The sequence below is a fragment of the Cheilinus undulatus genome, linkage group 8 (assembly GCF_018320785.1).
Source record: "Cheilinus undulatus linkage group 8, ASM1832078v1, whole genome shotgun sequence".
Taxonomy (NCBI): domain Eukaryota; kingdom Metazoa; phylum Chordata; class Actinopteri; order Labriformes; family Labridae; genus Cheilinus; species Cheilinus undulatus.
The window spans coordinates 39,318,742-39,330,666 of record NC_054872.1 but is presented as its reverse complement, the minus strand read 5'-3'; positions in this window follow the sequence as shown (position 1 = coordinate 39,330,666).

Genomic DNA, 11,925 nt, shown 5'->3' with positions numbered 1-11,925 from the left:
ATCACCAGAGAAGTAGATACAGCTTAAAGCTCCCTGAGGTTTTCTCCCGAGGTGGAAAAGACAATGATGAAATATTATGAAAATGGGATGAGAAATGAAGAGTGATATGTGTTGAATACAGATCAGTCACTACTAAATTCAGACCATTGCCAGGTTTCTGTAAAATTGCACCAGAACTGTATTGAACAATTTTCAGCTTAGCAAATGTGAAAAATACAAAAAGAACCCTCTGAAGACGATAATGTGAGCGTGAGAGGAGGAGGGATCATTTCTCAAATGGCTCCCTCACCCAGACTTGTGCCAAAATCCCCCCGTCGTTAGCCCATTAGCACCGCTCCCATTGTACCTTGGTGCTCCGTTGCATTCATGTGTGTCCCGTCAGACTGCAGAGTAGGTGGAGGTGCGGGAGAGGCACATCCATCATGTGGAGCAAAGCTGCAAGCCGCAGGGCTTTCACCAAGGCTAGATGTTCCATGAGGTAAACGAATGTCAGGAAAATCTTACAGGTGCTTTGAAGGAAGAAGACATCATCCCATAAGACAAGTCTGATAATACTGTATGACTTTTCAAGCATGAAAACTCTACAGTCAGTTAAAAAGATGGACATATGACATCACCCACTGGTTTCTGAAGAGGCATTTTGAAGCCAAACTACGACACTGCCATATATGAAATGCTTAATTTGTTTGTAGACATTTTTCTTTTGTACTTACATATATTTTCTTCATTATTATGGTGAAAATTAAAGTCAACGAAGTGACGATGCATGGTTCCATGCCCATTTATTATGAAAAAAAATAAAAATCCATAAAGTGTATGCATATCAAAATGTAAATAACAGAAGAATGAACGTGTATAACGTCAATTGAGTGTGTACTTACACATTAAAGGTTTATTTAGATACAAAATATTCTTACATACACTTTATTATTTTGAAGGTATAAAATTAAACTTGGAATCAACATGCTGCTTCTCAAAATTCTTAGTACATGAGGTGGGAAACATGGTCAGGCCAAACCTTACAGTCATTTAAGATGGCTGCACTCTCCTGACAGGATCTGGGACATCTGAGTCTGTGAGGTTGTCTAGATCCTGACCTCTTTTAGAGGCAAGATATGACTAGCCTCGGGGTACAGTATAACTAATGGAATACCACCAGTTTTACCTTATAGTTCCAACAGGAAACCTAGAAAATCAAAATTATCTAATTGCTAAGTAAATTCTAGCAGTGATGACACTCACAATAAAAATACACCTAAATTGTGTTAAGTATAATGAATATGTAATAATGCTGTAAAACTGACTAAAAATCACATATATATCACTATTTAAACTATTTATTTTTCCTCATAATTCCAACTGAAAACCTGAAAAAATCACAAATATGAAATTTCTAAATCAATTAAAGCAGAAATAAGGCTCACAGTAAAAATGAAAACTATACTAACTACATTAGTATAATACAACTGTTATAAATTATAAAACTGACCCAAACCACGTAATATTCATACCTTAAAAATGTCTATAACTTAGTAAAATTTTCCATTGGATCACTCTTTAATTGTTTACAAACCTGTGGCAACATCTAATTACACCACACAATATAATCATTAGAAATTTGTAAAGAAAATACCCCTAGTATGGCTAACTGGAGAAAATAGCCAAATGTTTTAATATCGACATTATTTAACACTCCTAAGCGAGTGTACATCCAATATAGTTCCTCCATCTTTTATGCTAAAATTGCAGTTACTGCTAGAAATCCTACTCAAACAAAATCTAATATGACATTTAGCACTACTATTCAACTATGTAACATGAGTTTCATCAACTTATCATGGTTAGTTATGATTTTAGGCATGTTTGTTCGGGACCAAAAGAGACGTAAAACTGCATTTCGGGAATTCTGGGAGAAACAGGAATTTGTAGATGCTCTGGGCAACTGCTGATTGGTCAGATGTTTTGATGTCACTTTCTTTGCAGTTGACTGATCTCCACTGATTGGCTGAGGAAAAACCTTACTAGTTCAACTGTAGCATTGAGGGTTGGGGGACTGAAGTGACCTTACGTGGTTCTCTGCCCCAGCTCTTCAAACTGGATAAGTTATAAAATAAGGATGCACTGAGGCATTGCATTTAACATCAGTTTTAGCCAGCATCAGGCCTTTTAACAAACATCTGCCATTAGTAATTAATGTTGGCATGAACTTGTGTCATTAGCAGATGTTAAGCTGCTCCGTTTAATCAAGTTCAAGCAGACAGAAGTTTATTATCGGGCAGAAGATGTGACCTGTTGCTATTAGTGTTATTAGCCGGGGCACTCAGAAATGTTTTTGCACATCTTCCATTTGACACCAGAGGTTGTGGTTTGGACAAATCCTTGTCTAAAAAGAGCAAAACCAAACTTGTGCTGTAGGTTTGTCAATGTTTTCAATAGTCTAGAGCAATAAAAAGGAACAGCACATGTCCCTTCCCTTCTTGCGCCTACAAGGAATGCCTGAGGCAGAGGGAAGCCAAGCAGCAAAAACCCAGTGCAAAGCAGCTATCAGTGACAAAGGAATGACATTGATTAAGTCAGAAGCAGAATCAAGGAGAAGCTGAGATGGATGAGGGTTGCAAAAAAGTGGCCATTAGTGGGAGCAGCAGGGAGAAGCCAGTCTAAAGCGGTTTAAATATGGCAGCATGAGTGTGATTAGCCAATTGCATGCTTAGAGCGAATTAGCTGGGTGTCAGCTGATGAGGGCTTGCTTGAGATCAGCTGATCTTGATAATATGGCAGCGCTTCACTCTGTGGCCTGCCTGAACTAACGCTAAATACTCAGTGTTTGATTTTGTACCATCTTAAACTGATCTAATTGACTTCCCGTTTGGATGCAGACCTGCCTTTATTTTAAAAGACAATAAGGAACTTAACCATGGGACAAAGAACTTGATAGAGATCGAAAAGGAAAAGGTAACTGTTTGATATCACAAGTTGCACATGACTTTTGACTTGTCCACTGAGCGGCCTGTGAATTTTTGACACTTTAATGAAATATTTGCATCATTGTGGCTGAGGGGAGACATGGCAGTTGTTTGACCAAAAGTGTGTTGAAAGGGATAACAAAGCATGCAATTAATGTTCTAATTATGGATCTTAACTACATTGCATTAATGCATTAATGCTGATGGTGCCTGTTAAAGGAAGCTTGTAAAGCCACTTTAGAAGACAGTGCTTTAAATAAGTTATAGCCCCCAGAAAGATGCAATATAGTACAAGGACACTGCAACCTCACAATATCTAAGGCTGCATTGACCTTTGACCTTCAAAATCTAATCAGTTCTCCCTCCAGTTCAAGTGTATGTTTGGGCAAACTCTCTCCATGCGACCTTGAAATAGCATGCTTGCAAGATTTGAGGTCACGGTAACTTCTGTCTTGTACAACCATATTCAGTTTATTCTAGAGTCAGGGTGGGTATTCTTGCAAAGTTTGAAGAAAATCCATTAAAGTGGAGCAGCTATCACCACCACCAAGGCAAGAAAAGACTGTACAGCAAGAATGTCCAAAATCATTCTGTGTCCATACAAAAGCATTAAATCCAAGGATGTTAGTCAACAAATGCAGTGCTTTCTCTCATTGGTGTTTCCCCAATATTACCAGCTCTAAACTATAAGCCTGTCTTTGACAAAGAGACATTTTATTGTCACCAGTAAGACAAAAAAAGACCAGACAGAAACAAAAAGATGGGGAGGGAAAGGATATCCTAGTCCTCAGACAAAGATTCATTCATAAATATGGTCTTTTTATTGGGTGTGTTAAAAATGATGGAAGTTAGAATACTCGGCTTTGTCCTTTTTTCAGAAAAAGAAAATAAGGTAAAACATAGAGGTACTTTTGAACTGTTTCAATAGCACAGAAATACGTGAATTATGTTTTCAATCCCAGTTTTGGGTTTTGTGGCCCCGACCAGCTGTCTGTGGGGAAAAGGTCAAAAATATCAAACATCATTGTACTGTACGACCCACAAATTGCTCCCCCAAACAGATTTTTACAGCCCCATTACCACCTCTGTGAGACTGCTCTTCAGACACAGCAGTACTCATGCAACCTTCACAAGGTACTGGGTAATGTAAAATAGTAAATTCAAAGCAATAATGTTGTAAGAGAAAGGTGAAGGCTGCTGAGTATGTTCACATTCTTGTCGAGCATTTACAATAAAAAAATGCACATTAAAGGTCTAAATGTGCCGTTTATTAGACAGAAATCTATGTAAGTGTGCTAGCAGTTGTAAATCCATGCTTCTTTATTTTGTAATTATACACCTATATAACATACAAGAATCAGAAAGATATTCCTGTCTGATAAGAGGTGGATAAACATCACAATTACATCATCCACTGGGCTCATAAAAATATATAACAGATATTTGTTTGATTGTTTAGTCACAAAAAACACAAATGTCCATCCATCGAACAGCTAGTAATACTAAAAATGATTCTTTTCTGTTTTTAGCTAACTCTGTGTGGAAGAAAGGCCTGGTTTTGGTTCCCGTCTTTATTCTTTAGTCATAATATCCTCATTCTTTATAAAAATTTCCTGGACACACAGCGAGACTCAAAGGACCAAGAAGTGCACCATAACTGAAGAACAGCAGAGACAGGCTAACTGCTACAACGCTCAGTCATAATTCTTACAGTCCATAAAATAGGAGAGTTGATCTCTGACAGCTCAGAATTATCTAATCACCATCTCTGCTCACACACAAACACAATAGCTGATTCACTGATAGGCCGTTATTTATGCTGCTCATTGTATTCAGACTCACTAAAGAGCAGTGAAGTAATCCCTGACATATCCATGAGAAACATCAGCCACCAGTCTTCCCTCTGCTGACCTCCATTATTCGCCGTCTCTCTGCCTACATTCCAGCTGTGTTCCTCTTATCACAGCTCGATCTCCTCTCCAGAACTATAGCTTATTCATGCCTATAGAGAAAGGGACGGGAGAGCAGCTAACAAAAGGAGAACGAGCAGTCTGGTGTGATTAGAGAAAAAATACAATAAGCAATTTCAAGACAGTCTTTTTGAGACACAAACAACCATCTTTCTACCTCCACTTCTAAAGGGCTGCCCAGAGCATTTAAGAGGTCTGTGCTGATTAGGTTCAATGGATTTTAAAGAGACAGGACATGCTCCATGCTCAAGCACAGTCACATTTACGTCTCTAATAGATCATTCTTGAGTACACATAACACAAGCAAGGCCACCTTATAAAGTTGAGTTCAGTTCTGTTGGGATATAAATGAATAAAACCGATTAAGATTGATAAATAATCAGGACACCACTCTGAAGAGAGGGCACAACTACCAAAATGGAAGAAAAAGTCTGTCTCAGAATTAAGATTTGATTAATAGATACTGGTACGTTGTTAAATAGAAGGTGTGGGATCCTACGTAGACCCTCTCAGACAAGGTGTATGCACAATAATCACAGATGTCTCTTTAAATCTATAATAAATGTATTTGACAAAGCAGCGTCAATCAGAATCAATGACACTAAGTCAAACAAATAACTGCTATGAAAACGAAACAACAAGACAAACCACACAGTGTGGTGAATGCATGTATGTGAGAAAGAGAGAGATAAACAAATCAGGCAATATGGCCGAACCACATGTGGTTACACATGTGATTTTAAGATGCTGGACTTTAAAGGATCTAGCAGTGTGGCAAAGAAACTTTAGCTCTCAGCAACAAACTCAGTAGGGTGACTTCACCAGACACCCAGGCTGAACTTTAATACCATAGCAGTCACACTAGTGTTACATAGGTAAAGGCACTGTACTGGACATAAATGGACACAGCAAGGCAAGCCGATTACACATAAACAAATTCAGACGTCAGATGCAGCTTTCAACAAATGCACATGAAACACTTCCAACAATGATGGTTAAAAAGACCACTTACTTGTGATCCCCATGTGTGATTAGAAACTGATTACCACCTAAATCTAGGAATGAGCAGAGGTCAGTCCATACTTTTTTCTTCCAGGGTTTCTTCCAGTGGAGAGTCTTTGGCAGCAGGGATTAACTTTCTGATGAAGGCTCCATTGTCTTTCTGGGGGCAGCAGTTGAGTTCTTTCAACGTCCTTTCATTCTGGGGATTCTGTAGCTCTCCTTTCCAGATTTGTTCCTTGATGCTAACAAAAGGAATCAGGGAAGAAAACTCTTGGTGCTCAACCAGGCGGTTGTTGAGCTTTTCTAGTCTTGGACCAGCTGCAGTTTCTCCTCAGGTCTTCTCCTATCAGAGAGGAGAATTCGTCCTTTTCACAACATGGTGTGAAGTGTTGCAAAGGATCCTGGGACAATGAATCCATAGGTTTTTATTTCCTATTATCTGAAAAAATTCCCTCTGGACTACAAAAACAAGCTTCTAAAGTGCTTGTAAGGCCTGTGTCATTGTTCGTCGCGTTGGTCCCAAACAGTACACCTGTGTACGGATCTTGGCCCAGGTCTCTAATGTGAAACAACCCTTAGATCAGAGGAAAGAGCAAAGTCATGATGTTTTCATGCACAAAAACTCTTGACGATTTTGCAGTGTGCATGCAGATGAAATTTTTCAAGAAAATTCTTCATGAATGGCGGGATTTTGTCATCAAACCAGTGCAATCGTCATTCACATAGTGACCCTGCTTCATGCTCTTCCTGCTTGCAAGTTCACCTCTAGATTCTACTTTCATGTTATTTTGGAGGTGAGTCCACCAGAAGTCCTTTTATTCCTGTGGGAATCTCTGTGTTATCCAACTGGGAACAGAGAAACAGCTAACCTTTAGGGACAAACCATGGTCTGATACGACTGAAGAAAACACACAAGCCAGAAACAAACAGATTCTTAGACAGTCCTTCATAGATAAGCCTGTTGAATGTATTTCTCAGCTCAGCAATTCTTCAGCATTTTTGTAAATGTGCTTCCCATAATGACGAGGATTTAATTAAAGGATGTAGTCCCTTTACAGAAGCCTAACTGTGAATTTACAGTTGCCCTAAGCATTTGATTCACTGACTTTTCCCATTAAAATGAGCAATTTGGGGTTGTTTTTTTAGGATCTTGACTTGTTTACTCGTTAACTCAGCATAGTGAGGCTATTTCCCCACTACGACAGAATAATTTGTCATACTATCTGGAGAAAAACTAAGCTTGTTTTCTTGTGGTAATGGGAAAAGTTTCTGTTGATTCAAAACTCTGTGGTCTTTGAGATAGGCCAGATCAAGACATTGCCCATGGTTCATGCTTATAAACTGATACCATGTTTGTTATGTGCTCATATAACTCTGGTAATACAGTGCCTATAAAAAAATATCTACCCCTTTGGATGTTTTACTTTACCCAGATTAGTAGTAAAATCTAAGACACTGAACATCCCCTGGAGTTAAGTTAAATCCATCATCAAGAAATGGAAGGAACATGACACATGCGTAAATCTGCCTAGATCAGGCCGTCCTCACAAACTGAGTGACCATGCAAGGAGACTAGTGAGAGAGGCCACCAAGACACCTATGACTACTCTGAAGGAGTTACAAGCTTCAGCAGCTGAGATAGGAGGGACTCTGCAGACAACAACAGTTGATGGATTCTTCACCAGACAAAGATTTATGGGAGAATGGCAAAGAGAAAGTCACTGCTGAAGTCTCTACTAGAGGTCACCAAAAGGCATGTGGGTGACTCCATGGTCAAGTGGAAGAAAGTTCTTTGGTCTGATGAGACCAAAATGGTGCTTTTTGGCCATCAGACAAGACGCTATGTTTGGCAGACACCAAACACTGCACATCACCACAAACACACCATCCCCACTGTGAAGCAATGGGTTGGGATCACCTGAGTGCAGTGAATGTGTCTCAAGTAATTGTAGTATAAAGACACCTGTGTCTGGAAGCTCCATTTACTGGTTAACCAGTATTCCTGGCTACTATTACACCATGAAGACAAAAGAACACTTCAAGCAACTCAGAGAAAAGGTTATTGAAAAGCATAAGACATGCTCAGATCAGACAAGATGCTATGTTTGGCTGACAATGAACTCTGCACATCACTATAAGCATCCCGACTGTGAAGTACAGTGGTGGCAGCAACATGCTGTGGGGATGTTTCTCTGTAGCCAGCCCTTGAAGGCTTGTAAACGTAGAGGGTAAAATGAATGCAGAAAATATGTGAAAATCCTGGACGACGACCTTAATTAGTCTGCAAGAGAACAGCGTGGGAGATTTAGTTTCAAACAGGACAATGACCCGAAGCACACAGCGAAGGCTACACAGACATGGTTTAAGGACAACAAGGTGAACGTTCTGGAGTGGCCTTAGTCCACGATATATACCAATATGTGGCTGAGCCTGAAAAGGACTGCTCACACCTGATTATTTCATTGAAAAAGAAAAATTATCTTGGCCATAATTGATTTATAAAGCCAAGAAAAGGGTAAAAAATCAGAGATGGTGACTACTTTTTAAAGGCAGTGCATACTATCCGTATTTTCTTGACAATGTTGTCACAATTTTTCTTACAATTTGCAAAAAAAAAAAATTACTGTGTGTAACACCAGTGTAACTGGTTAGGAGTCTAAGATGGGATGGGGTCTTAAAATATACTGAGAGGGTCTTCAAAAAGGTCTTAAAAAGTAATGGATATAATATCATATTTTCTTTATACCACAGAAAAAGGCAAAATTGTGCCACACAAAGAGCAGTTTGGGGACTGAAAGATCACCTCTTTACTGAGCTGAGCCAAATGATCTGGATCTCTAAATAAAAACGTTATTCCCATCCCTCTGAGCAGAGCTGGACAGACATTAACTAAAGCCACACTTTTTGTTTACCAGCAGATCACTTCAGTGAATAGGTTGGTATTTAATGTGTGCCAATACTTGTTGAGTCACATTTGATCCAGTCCAGATGAAGGCATCCCAGACCACCTCTGTATGCATTCTGAGGAATCCAATATCAAACCGTTTTCAGCACGCATTGAAGTGCATCCACACAGAGCATTAAGGATTTCCACTTGGTATCTGAATGCCCAGAATGGATATAAATCCCTGTTTAAGCACTGTGTAGGGTCTCAGTCTGTCATAATTAGGATGCAGACTTTTTTTTACTTTCACAGGTAGTTTTTAGATTAAAACCATGCAATCTGTCCAACAGAAAAGGAAAACTTTTCCACAAAGTGTGCCCCAATGGATGGGGAAAAAATGTCTATTCTGGCAACTCTGCCAGCTGTTGGCTGCAGCAATACATAAATATATCTGAAGATGTAAGAGTGGTATAAATCTTCTGATATCACTCCCAGCACTAAAATGAAAAAGCACATTTCCCCAAACTATTCTATCAGTTATTGTCATATTGGATCAAATGTTCAATGTTTTTTTATGAATTTTTAATCAAGTGCATCAAAACAAACCTGGAATACTTCATCACTTTCCAGAAACCTTTAAAAAGAGCCAGATATTCAGTCAGCAGACAGTAAATCATAAAGTCTGCTTACATCCACAAAAGCCTGTGCTCTTATTAATTCAGTATTTGTTGCTGACTGTGCCCAGCAGACGCCAGCTCCTGTGCTGGGACTGGGAAGTTCTTCTGGAGCCGCTGGAACCTCTTTTGCAGGTTGACATAATTCTCTCTGCCTCCGAGTCATTTGTCATCGATGGGACAGGGGAGGCAGCGGTGGTGGTGGTGGTGGTGTGCAGCATGAGAGTCAAGTTGTTTTCCACTTTATATCATCATCCACCCACCTGACAAAAACAACGCTGGAGGTTAGAGGTAAAATAAAAACGTCACAGTCGAGATTCAGCTGTGAAATATAGATGTCAACATCCTGAGATGTTAAAAAAAAAGGACTTTGGGAATCGTTCCACGAAGCTTGATAGTGTCTGTACATCTCAATCGAACATGCTCGCACTTCCCTTTGTCCTCTGAGGGCTTTTTTGTTTTCGTTCAGCAGTCTACGTGACTCCTGTCTGTACCTGACCTCTAACTTCACCTCAAAACACCGACACACCCGGCATATCCTGTGCACAGTATCCTCACAAGCCCTGAAGGAGGACTGAGGGTCCCAGTCCTGCTCTTGTCTTGGTGAACTGCTCCTCCTGCTGGTGAGAGGAGGAACTGCAGGGTGTGATAATCCAAGATACTGATGGTGATTTTTACCAACAGATTGGGTGAATAATTCAACTTATTTCAACATCAGCAATGAAGGCAGAATCCCAGGTAAGGCTTGAATGTCATGTAGTCCTTGCACGTATCCTTTTGTTGATATTTCCATGAAAATTATGTTTGTGATTATTTTTTATTTAGATTTCTTTTGTGTGACTGACTCAACTTTGAAATGTAAATTGTTCTCAGTTCTTTCTTATGTAAAATCAGATTTTGTCCTAGAAATGTGTTTACTGGGTCTACAGAAAGTCCTTTCATAGCCTCCCTAATCATGACAGGCCACAGCCTGTCAGTCAAAAGTATGAGATTTGTCCTAACATAGGGGTTACATCCTTTAGAGGACACATTTGAAGGCTTCACAGGGGTGTGTTGTGGACTGTCCTTTTTTGAAGTCGTATATAAATGCAGCTGACACCCAGCCAACAAAGGATCTCTCTTTTATGAATCTCCATGTCTGGAGATTCTTTGCATACCAATTCAAATGAGATGATGGACTCTCAAGAAATACAATTTTACAAGAAAACAATCAGTTTCAGCTCCATAGAATAACTACCAATGCTAATGTAAATAAAAAGGACAGTATAATGTATGAGACAAAGTCTGAGTGATGTTTTGATATTTGTTCAGGCAGGACCCAAAAGTCATTGGCCCAGCTGCGATCAGATGACTGGCAGCTGATTTGATTATCATCTCTAACCACTTTCAACCAATCACAGCTAATTCTCTCCATTTAAATATGACGTCCTTCTCATTGATCCAAGGTACAACAATGCAAGAGCGGTCTGGCTGCAGACCTCAGATCTCAGACTTGCAAACCACTACTATGAGATGCCACCTCTGTCAGAACGAAGGGGCGTAATTTGCCAGTACAACATTTCAGAAGGTTTTTTTTTTAACTCAACTTTATTCATAACCAAAGTCTGGCATTGACATTCATAAAATAAACCAATTGCAAACCTTACAGACTAAGGTCGGCCACACACTAGACGATTTTTTAATCTGAAACGATTTTAAAACCATGAGAGACCACAGACATCAGGACAATTTCCAAAGATTTTTCATCTTTAATCCTCTGAACGCACACATTAGATGACTCAGCCAATCAGATCACTGGAGACCACACACCTGCCGACCTGCCTACGACCTCGCGTGATCACGAGACTTCAGAAAAAAAACAAAACACAGATGTCTGTCGATTCCGTCTTGCTGTCTCTCCCCAACAAGCTGTCCTGGTGTGTTACGGGTGCAGCAACAATCATAAAACAGGGGAAAGACTCAGGACGAAATCCTGTCTGGAATTAAGGTACAGTTGTGTTTATGGCTGGGAGCGATGAAAGTATGTATGATTCATCTGGTGACGCTACCCGGTCTGTTCAATCTCATTGGTTGTTGTGGGTACTCCGTCAGCAGCACTATGACCTAGAATCATAAATATCAAACATGTTTGGTATTTACGATTCAGAGTCTGGGAGGCTACGACGCAATTTGGAGCAGTAAATGAATTGTGTTGACACCACCCACTTGCAGACTACTCATATAAATAATAGACGAGGCTCCAGTCTGTATGCGCCCCACAATCGTCGGGGAAGTCAAATCTTGGCTAAAATCGGGCTTAAAATCCTGTAGTGTGTGGCCGGCCTAAGCAACATTCAATCAATAAGACAGAAAAAAGGCTGATGTGTAATCTGGGATTAAATCATGTATAGACCTTGCTTTACATAGTTAACGTTACTATGTAAGCCAAGTTC